Genomic DNA, 10,951 nt, shown 5'->3' on the forward strand with positions numbered 1-10,951 from the left:
TGTTATAGAGGTATGTGAAAAAACAATAGAGTTGGTAAGAAAATCAATAGATCGATGAATATTATGTGAGTAAAATAGATACACAGAATATGTCAAAAGTCTACAAGTACACGTAGAGTTGTATTTCCTGGTAATGGAAGGTTTATGAATACGGAAGAAGTTCAAATTCATACCGGACTCATGCATAAGAGCGCTACACTCGTACCTTTTGTTTGGTTGAGGGGTTTGTTCATGGCACTCTTAGTATCGAGTTTAAAAGTTAAAACCAAACCATAATTCATAAGGAGCTCGCGTCTGGTCAAACACGTAAAAAATGCATCTAGACTCATCAAAAATAAATCATGCGGCAAAGATCTAACACGCAAAACCTCCCAAAAGCGCCACTTTGTCCTGCAGAGGAACGACCCAGGGGAACAGTTTGGGGTAGGAGACGTGGCTGCATGCCGAAAGGTGATGAGACTTGATCCGACCCTTGGTGCCGGCAGATCCGCTGAGCTCGGCAACAACAAACCCATGGCTCGGCATCGGTCGCGTCATCCGTTTCGTTGCGATGTTCAGGAGGCATGTATATACCAGCGGCACCATTAGAGTATATACAATGAGGTATTAGAAAAGATGTTTATAAAAAATCAGATTTGTTTCTTAATTGTATTACCATAGGTGCTTAGATGAAGAGTAATGTGCTCATTTAAGCAAGGACTGTTGTTTATATTAATGCTAGCATATTAATTAATTATATTTAAACACATGTAACCTTTATTTGCTTTAAAAATTACAATTTTTTATTTAATACTTAATACTCTTCTCTTAAACATCTTGTTATAAATATCCAGTTATTGTTCTTGTCCTTACCACAGGGCACCGCCGAGTAGCGCCGAAGGAACCGGACATGTATGATCGATCACGGACAACGGATCGATCGAGAATGCATGACACGAGCCAGCTTTCCGCAGTGGATTTTTCAGTCAGACGGTCAAAGATTTGGTCAAGGAGTACGCGTAAACTGAGATCAATCATTAATTTCTTGCATGCAAGGCAGTCAGAGCTTACTCGGACCAGAAAACTCTGAATGCAGCCTTGGAGGAAAAAGACTGATGAGTCGATACGAGTGAAGCGGGACCGGGGTGTTAGCTGCGAGTCACCCAGAGGCCTAAAACGCTCTGCTGGAGTACTCCTACTAGCATAGGAGTACTTGAGAGGCTAGGTACATGTCCTTGGCCAGAAGAAATGGCCGGTTACAAGCATAGGAGACGGGGGCAAAAGGCCTAGGGATCCGCTAAGAATGCAAGTGCCCACAGGTGATTGCAAAATAGAGAAAAGTTAGGTGACTACTTTTTCTCTTTTTCTTCGCTTTTCTTCTCCTCCACATCTAATCTTCAATGGAATTCTAGTCGATAGGAGGCTGTGTAGATTCACCATTGGTACGTACCATAGTCATCCAGTGGGCATGTGTGCCTGTTATGAAGTTTTTGAAATTGATGTAGGGCTCAATGTGTTTTTCCACTTAACACATTCATATTTTGATTAAATAAAGTACGTCAATTCAATCTTAGGGACATGGGAGTGAGAAATGGGATCACAAGTACACACTCATATAAAAACCCCAAGTACAGTTGGTTTAAATACTTTGATCGCAATCGGTTTTGAAAAATTGACTCTGATCATGGTTATCACAGTTGATTCTTTGCTCTATGGCCTTCTTAGATTGTCCCAATAAATTTTTAACTATATACCACAATCAGTTTAAGCTCAGAACCAACTAGACTATGGTATATTGTTTATTACCATATGTTCAAACCATGAATCAATTGAGGTATTGTCCCAGTCGGTATGTGGATAAAACCGACTCTGATATGTATCCCCTAGCACATGTTCCCACTCTACATCACTCCCACTTTCGTGATAATTGGACATAGCGGTTCCAAGTAAATGAAGTGCGACAACCCACTTTGCCTTCTTCCCGCATACCAACAAGCTCTATAAAACCACATGCCAGATCATTTTCACTATTTCACACAAGCAACCAACTACACCTCACCCCCTATCGCGAAGCAATGGCTGCACCAACACCGCAGCCACTGTTGCCAAGCCTGCCAAATCCCCCTTCTCCTGGACCTCCATCGATGATGATTAGGGCGACAAGGACGATAGCAATGACAAGGCTAATGTACATGCCCCGCAGGAGGAACTCGTGGCTGTGGACGAGGATGCTGACACCGCCACCAATGACCCTACTATCACGCACACTCTACATGAAGAACTAGTGGCTGCGGATGAGGATGTCAATGGTGAGGTTATCGCACATGCCCTCGTGGATGAGAGCAAGGAGGATGGAAGACGAGGAGGAGGAGGCCGAGGAGGACAAAGACGAGGAGGGGAGTGACGACGAGGACGAAGACAAGGAGGGGGCCAGTGTTGACTTCGACTTAGATGACTCTGGTGACCACGATGACGGTGGTGTCGCCGGCATCATCGCCATCAACCATGATGCCAACCTTGGCAACCTAACGACGAAGAGACGTAGGCTAGCATAGGAAAAAGTAAATGTTACTCCTTCAAAGTTTCATGTTATAATAAATAATTATCTACATTTTGTCAAATTAGCTACTTTTTGCAAATTATAATTTATTATAGAAATTATAATTAATTAAATTGATAAAGTATCTTAACCCTATGTATTATTTTGTTTCATTTGTAAAGGTAATAGTAGTACAAAGTATAATGCAAATCTCTAATGGTTTTGTACAAAGATGTTTCTGGATGTATGTATGGAAGCATAGGGACAAACCAGAAGCAGTACTTTCCACTTGACTCGATAATGCCTTTTCCCCACTCCCGACCGCTCTTTCCAAAATTAACTTTGGAAAAACAAGTTTTTCAAAAAGAGAACAAAGTGGTTGCAGACTAGAAAATCAAAATTAATCTGAACATTGAAGTAGACAAACACAAATTGCAGAAGAAAATTAAGGACAAACAATGACTTTATATGAGAACCGAATTTTAATTAAAAACCCATATTAATCAGGAATTTTAATATAATAACTAGTTAAATAATAAAATTTATTTGAAAAAATAAGTTCCTAGTCGGTTGAAGAAATTAACCAACTGGGAAATGCCATTATTCTAGTCGGTTCTGTAGTAGAACTTACTAGGATACTAGATATTTCCAGTCGGTTTACTTGGCCACTCGAATGTAAAAGCATTTATCCAGTCGGTTCATGTCTGGAACCAGTTGGACAAATGCCCACCAATATAATATACTCCGTCGCCTCCACTGGCGTATCATCCTTGAGCCCAATGGGCCTGTTTGTTTCAGCTTGCAGATTGCAGATTGCGATCACAATATGCAAGCTGAAATAAATAGGTTGAATTGTACAATCCAGCCCCCATATTGTAATAATCCAGCAATACGCCTTCCACTAGCTTCTGCAGATTGTACAATCTAGCTTTTACAATTCAACCTATTACAATCCACAATCTACAAATTGATTTGCACAATCCACAGCTAAAAAATACAGGCCCTAAGTCCTAAGCTACCACCAGCCTGGCCAAGCTCGTGCTTCCACTGACCTCCCGAAGCATGTTGTTGCCTCCTCCTGCACCAGATCCACTGCTTCCTCCTCTTCCCACATCAGATCTGTCATGTCCTGAGCCCCCACCGCCCGACGTCATCCTCCTCCACCGAGGTCGATGTCCCCGAGTCACCACCACTACTGTCCTCCTCCTCCACCAAGGCTGAGTGCATTATCACGATTGTCGTCCTCCACCGATGTCATTCCTAAGCCCACCGCTGTTGTCATCTCCACATGGGGTACGAGAAAGAGCCAACTATTGAGGCCAAGCGCAGCGCAGGTGTTGTCCTCCATTGAGCCCCAAGCACGACACCATCGTCGTCCTCTACCGAGCCCCAAGTGTGCCGTTGCGGTCATCCCTCGACGAGCCTCAAGTGCACTGTTGCCATCCTCCACCGAGTAGAGGAAGTAGAGGGGATAGCTCTGGAGTAGGAGTTCGAGCAACAACCGGTTACCAGCCCCAGCACGAGCTACAACCCATCCGAATACAACGAGGTATTCACACGCCGAGCATTAGCTATATATGCTTCTATGATAGATGAATGTGATAGTTGATTTGTTAGATGAAATAATGCTGGTAGATGTGTGTGGATGAGTGAATGATGAGATGAGATGTCTCTTGCAATAGAGTTATAAATTAGTTTTGAGTTGATGACTAGAGTTATATATAGAAATAGAGAGAAGAGAATATATATATAGGAATTAGGGTAAGTTTGCTAGCGACCATATGACTATGTGATGTCTTTTGTTGCTTTTTGTGATATGCTTAAGAATATATGTGACTATTTGTACAATGTCATGTTGCTGCTTGTTTCATAGGGCATGGCTAGAAGTTTCTAAGGCTAGCCTAAAAATCAAATTGTTATGATGCATGTCGTATAGATTATAGTCGATTTTCTGCTTGAACCGACTGCAAAAATAAACCAAAGAATAGTCGGTTCAAGCAGAAAACTGACTGTGATAATGCATAGTCGGTTCAAGTAGAAAACCGACAGTGATAATACACACTCGGTTCAAGCAAAAAACAGGTTTTGATAATACACAGTCGGTTATAGCTCTGATAATTATCACAGTCGATTTGTTCTCACAACCAACTTGGATACACTAAAAGAAACTACAATGTTCACTACGGTTAAAATTACTAAGAAACAACCCAAAAAACGTAGGGAACATGTCTCCCTACAAATATTAGTAGGGAAAGATTCCTGGGGAAAATTTTGTGGGGAAAGATTGTGTGCCCTATGGTTTTCTATCGAATTCCTAGGGGAAGTTTCTTTCCCTACAATTCTTACACCATAAGGAGCTGCCATCCACCTGTCTTTGCAATCCTACGTGTAAAGTTCCTTCCCCTACGATTTGGCAGTTCAAGGGAAATAAGAATCCTTTCCCTACAAATGCTTCATATGCACTATGGATCATGATCTAGCATTGTTTTTTTGTAAAAAGAAAAACACATCATTTAAACATTTACCCCATACAGTGCATATACATGCCAAATGCATTAAAAATAGGTCATAAAAACACCATAATTCCACTAACATATTAGAAGAGTGCATCATCTCATAGCACAACACATATTTCTCTTAAAAGGCAACACATCGGCATCACAAAATACCTCTAAATCAGCAGCACTATATTAAAATCCAGTCTAAGGCCACATTGCAACTATGCATGGTTGCAATCCAAAAGTCGCATTCCAATCTCAGAGTGGTCTAACAAAAAATAGCTTAAAGTTGTGACTCAAAAGTTCCCAGCCACATTGCAACTATGAATGGTATCAATAAGGAGGGAGATCATAATCCAAACAAGGGGAGAAGCTTCCACCACCACTTCCGGATCCATCCATGCATTCGTGAAACATACCTTGAGCGATCCTTTGAAGTGTTTCTTCTGGATTGTCCATTCTGATAGCTGAGCCGAAGGTATCAGGCTACACAATACAGGAAGATCAAGGTTTAATTATAAGTAAGAAATTTCGGCTACTCTATGACTACGTAATAGGACTAAATTAGCATGTAGCATTGGAACAACCTCGAGACAAGTGCATACAAGTGCTAGCAATGTCATCAAATAGCTATTGAATATTGTACAAGTTCATACCAATTTTTGTACCTCATATTCATTACTACTTGAAGTGCTAATGTTCTCTGCATGCATGACCAAAAATATGCCGAAATCTACAGGATGTACAAACATGATTGCATAGAATCAGAATGAGGCCAACACGGTGCATAAAACAAATATCTCCCAAATAACCATAGAAGAAATACAACATTGTGTGCACCATGTCAGGCGTTGAGTAAGTTCCTAGTACATAAAACTCTACTAATCATTTCCATGCACCATTTTATTAGAAAATTAATTGGAAATCTATATAATGCTCATTATTCATAGTGCTAGTGCAGGAGCTATACATATAGAGAAAGTCAAACAATTCACTTATTTAGCTTTTCATGAGTAGTTTCTCAACACAAGGGCAATCAACCCAATGGAGAACAATATACATACATTATCTGGTGATGGATGTGGAGAGGGTGAAGCACCATATACACGAGCCAACGACGATGAAGGTGATGGATCTGGAGAGGTTGAAGCACAATATGTAGGAGGCGGTGATAGCGGAGGTGGAACTACACTAGAAGGCATTCCAATGTGCCTTGCCACATGCTGTATATTTTAGATGCAAAGATGAATAAAATTACAAGACATCCATCCAAAGTATAAAGAAAATATTGCGAATTGATTGTACCTCCATGAATATTTGCATACTGTTGTCATGATGCTTGATACATGTACCCCATTCTAACATAATTCGTGCATACTCCATTGCAACACGATCATCATGAGTTAGCCATTTTTTTCACATTCCTCCTCTTTTTTGCCCTGGCATTTTGCTACTCTTAAGGAGTCATGACCACTCCTGACCTCAGCAAGAGCCTTAGTATCATCAACTGTCCCATTGGAGGTAGCCCATTTACCATGAGTTCTACCACAAGAACATTCATAGAGGGCTCTTACATCTAATGGAGAGTGTAGCCAATCAAAATCAAGTCCATTTAACTCAATAGCTTTCTTTTTGTACCTTCCCTATTTAGCGAATCAATAAGATTTAACTACTGCATAAAGAAGCACAAATCACAATAAGCTAGCAAAGAAGAATCACCAGGCATGCAGTGGCATCTTCTGTGTTCAATTCATCAGGAGCTTCAGGAGTGGACGCTCTATGTGTATAGACCCAAGCTTAGAGTTGAGACACCACCCTCCCTTTTTTCTTAGACTTCATAAAAAAGGATCCCAAATAAATTAATGCATATATAAGAAGTGAATTGCATGAAAAACAAAAGATTAGTACTCACAAGCTTTTGGCATATCGTTGCCTTCAACACGAGCCCTATTTCGAACTTCTTGTCTTAGTTTTTTTATCAACCTACAAGAGGGGGCCTATTTTAGTTTAATGCCTATGATATCTCTCATGGACTATGGAATTTGAAATACGTACATATCAAATCCATAATTCCAATGATACTTTATAGGGCCGAGTACCCTTACTTGATATGGAAGGTGTACCATTAGATGCTCCATTGAATTAAAGAAACCCGATGGAAAGATTTTCTCCAACTTACAAATTATAATGGGTATATTTGCTTCCAATTGAAGCATCTGATTGGATTCGATCTATTTTGCAAAAAGCATTCTAAAAAAATAACTTAGCTCAGCTAACACCTCTCACACCTCTGTATCGACAAACCCTCGAATCATCACAGGTAGCAACCACTCTATGAAGATATGGTAGTCATGACTTTTAAGGCCATGAATCTTCAGTTGTTCCATGCTGACACCATGCCTTAGGTTTGCTGTATAACCATTCGGAAACTTGATGTCCATAAACCACTTCATGACCTCTCTTTTTTGAGCCCTTGTTAAAGAAAAAGGTGCTCTAAGCTTATCCCATCTATTGTTTGGCTTCTCAAGAAGGTCAAGATGACTTCTATTGCATAAAACAGCTTGGTCAATGTGAGCACTAGCATTATCCTTGGTCTTGTTAGCAATGTCAAGACATGTGTTAAAAATAGCTTCTGCTACATTTTCTCGGTGTGCATAATGTCAATACTGTGTCGAAGCAAAAGCTTAGGGAAATATGGAAACTCCCACCAGATTGGGATGTGAGTCCAATTGTGAGTTGTGCCAAACCCCTCGAAAGATTTAGCTTGAACTTCATTCATGTGTGCCTGCACCTCTTCTCTTGTTGATCAACGTGGAGGCATTTCATGCACCACTAGCCCCTTCCTAATGCGTTCTTTTGACCTCTAAACCTATGGTCAGGAGGCAGGAACCTCCGATGGCAATCGAACCAACTAAACTTGTGCTAGCTAGACAACCAAGTAGTATCAATATCACCCATACATTCTGGAGATGCCAATCTGCCATGTGTGGACCACCCAACAAACATGCCCAATGCAGGAAAGTCATGGATTGGAATATGGTAGTTTACTCTCATGTTAAAGTTTAGCTTTAAGAAACTGTCATAAGTGTTTACCCCTATCCATGCTTCCTTGAACTCATCGACTAGAGGTCGCATGAACACATTCAGGTTCTTACCAAAATGATTTGGTTTAGGGATAACTAGACTAAGGAATGTGGTCTCTTCCTTCATACAAAGTGCTAGGGGTAAGTTCAATGGTGCAACAAATACTAGCCAACAAGAGTATTGTGATGCCCCAAATCCAAATAGGTTGAAGCCATCAGTAGCTACTATGATATGGATGTCCCTTGCATCCATTGCGAAGTCTGGAAACTGCCTATTGAATTCCTTCCATACTAGTGAAAGTGCATCTAGGCCCCATATGCGGGTTTTGGCTAATTGATGATAAACGATTAAGGGACTAATGGGTTTGCTGAAATTATGAACAGGTTTTAAGTCCCTCTGAATAAGTTAAGAGACGTTGACGTCCCTCAAAAAGAAAAGAGAAGCAGCATGTAGTTACTCAATAGGTTTTCATTCATTTTATTTTCAATTTAAGTTCAGGATAGCCATACTATCAAGAGGGATGCGTGTTGATAGTCTTGAAGGTGTCTTAGTGCTCAAATTATCTTTTTTGAACCAAAAGTTAAGAGACACAATCACCCACGGACACCGAAAAAAAGACTTTTATTGTCTGAGCCCGGATACTCCGGAGTTTGGTATGTGGTCGGAGTCTCCGGGTGAGACTCCAACAGAGAGTCTCGGTTTGAGCTTGAGAGCTCAACCTGGAGTCTCTGGGTTAGCCTGGATACTCCGGAGTCTGGTTTGTTGCCGTAGTATCTGAGTTAGACTCCACGCCAGAGTCTCGGGTAGGTTTTAAGTGCTTAACCCGGAGTCTCCGGTTGGCCCGGATGCTCTAGGTTATGGTGTTTTTGAACCCTCCGGGGAGGCTCCGGATAGTGTTTCTGCCTGCGTGCCCATGTGTTACCCGGAGTCTCCGGGTGAACCCGAATACTCCGTGTCAGTACAAAATGCACAATAATAGCTAGTTTTTTTAAGTGGGCTATAAATGCCCCTCTCCCGTCCTTCAATTGCTGCTGAACCACTCATGGACAAAATCATTCAAAGCCATTCAATAGCCCTCCTAACTCCTCTAAGAACCTTGATTCTCGCAAGATTTGAATATTAGAGTTTGGGAAGTGAGATTGAGTGCTAAAGAGCTATAATCCATTCTTGAGCAATTGAGGTCATCGCCAAGCTTTCGATTCACGTTCTTTACTCTTGGAGCTTTGAGTTCCTAGACGGCAAGGCGTCACCCGGAGAGCACCCAAGCTTGTGGACTGCCTCGAGAAGTTTGTATTACCCATTGATTTGAGTAAGAACTCTAGCTTGATCTTTGTGATCACTTGGGTAAGGAAAGGGTTGAAAGAGACCTGTCTTTTTGTGAGCTCCTCAACGGAGTGGCTCTTGCAAAGCAGACAACATGTCATAAAATGCCTTAGCATCAAGTGTTGGTTCATCTTCTACAATATTTGGATGCATTGCATCACCAAAATTGCCCAACATGTCATCTAAGAGATCAGTAGTGTTGTATGTATCTTCTAACATGGATAACCTAATAGGACGCTCACCAAGTTCAGTCCATCTAGTAGACATAAATCCTCTTTGACAAAGATGCACACTCATTACATGTTTCTTCCTTCTAATTCTGTTGCGGCACTCTAAACAAGGACATACTACATATCCATCAACATTTGGAACACCTTGAAAAGCATGATCCAAAAAAGCATATGTGTTGCGCACCAACTCTTGAGAATGAGAACCATGATCGCACCAACCATTGTACATCCAACTACGGTCTTCTATTGACATGGTTATTGTTGTTAAAATAAACTGGAAATAAATAGTTATGTTCATGTTCATGTAATGCTGTTAAAAACCTTAGAAATTTCATAATGTGTCATGGTGTGTGCAGTAACAAAAGCTATGGGGGCATGTGAAACGTTCTAGCACCTTTAGAAAATGGTTGATTTGTTTAGCACTTACATTGTACACCTTATCAATTTATAACAAGAGTTCATAAGATGACACTGCCAGACCGAGGTTCTATCTAATGTGTATCTCATGTGCAACATTTTTAAATCTACAATATCATTAAACAATGAAACTCAACTACTAAACAATGCACATGTACAGATACCTAGTTATATCAATAACTAGTAAACTGAGCACCACACAATAAATAATTCATTGTAATATACAATTTGCATGACATGTGCAATCAAGAACAAAAGGAAATCAAGAAGGAGAGACTGAGCATACTTACTTCAGTGACAAGATGAAGTGGAATTTCCTCCCTTGATCTCCCTTGTCTCCTATATTGAACACCCTATGTCCTCCTCAGTTCCTCCTTAATTTGTTCCTAGTTGCACCTCCAACTAAATAATCAACATAATATCAACTAAAATATGTTCCAAACCAACTACGCATCCAAATCTGGCCCAACGAACTAGGAAAAAGAATTGAAACAAGAAGATACCAACCTCTATCAGGTAGGATTCATAGAAACTGGGGATTTCAGCTAGGGTTTAGGGTGGCCGGACTGAAAGGAACCGCTAGGGGCAGAGTGAAGCAGGCTAGGAGGAGGGATTTTCGTCACCGATGATCCATCCGGCAGTTGGAGGTGGGATCTATAGGTAGCGACAGCTCCATCCTACTACTGACAGTGGGCTCAAGGTCAGGGTCCTTTGGCTTCAGAGCTGTTGTGGTTGGGGGTAGCGAGGCCATCGGTCTTCTGGGGTGGCAAGAGCGGTTGTGGTTGGGGCGTCGTGGTGTTGTGATTGTGGGCAGAGAGGAGGAGGAGGCATCTGTTGTTTTGACGAAGGAGAAGGAAGGGGAACAATACTGGGACTTGGTA

Source organism: Phragmites australis, chromosome 12 (genome assembly GCF_958298935.1).
Source record: "Phragmites australis chromosome 12, lpPhrAust1.1, whole genome shotgun sequence".
NCBI lineage: Eukaryota > Viridiplantae > Streptophyta > Magnoliopsida > Poales > Poaceae > Phragmites > Phragmites australis.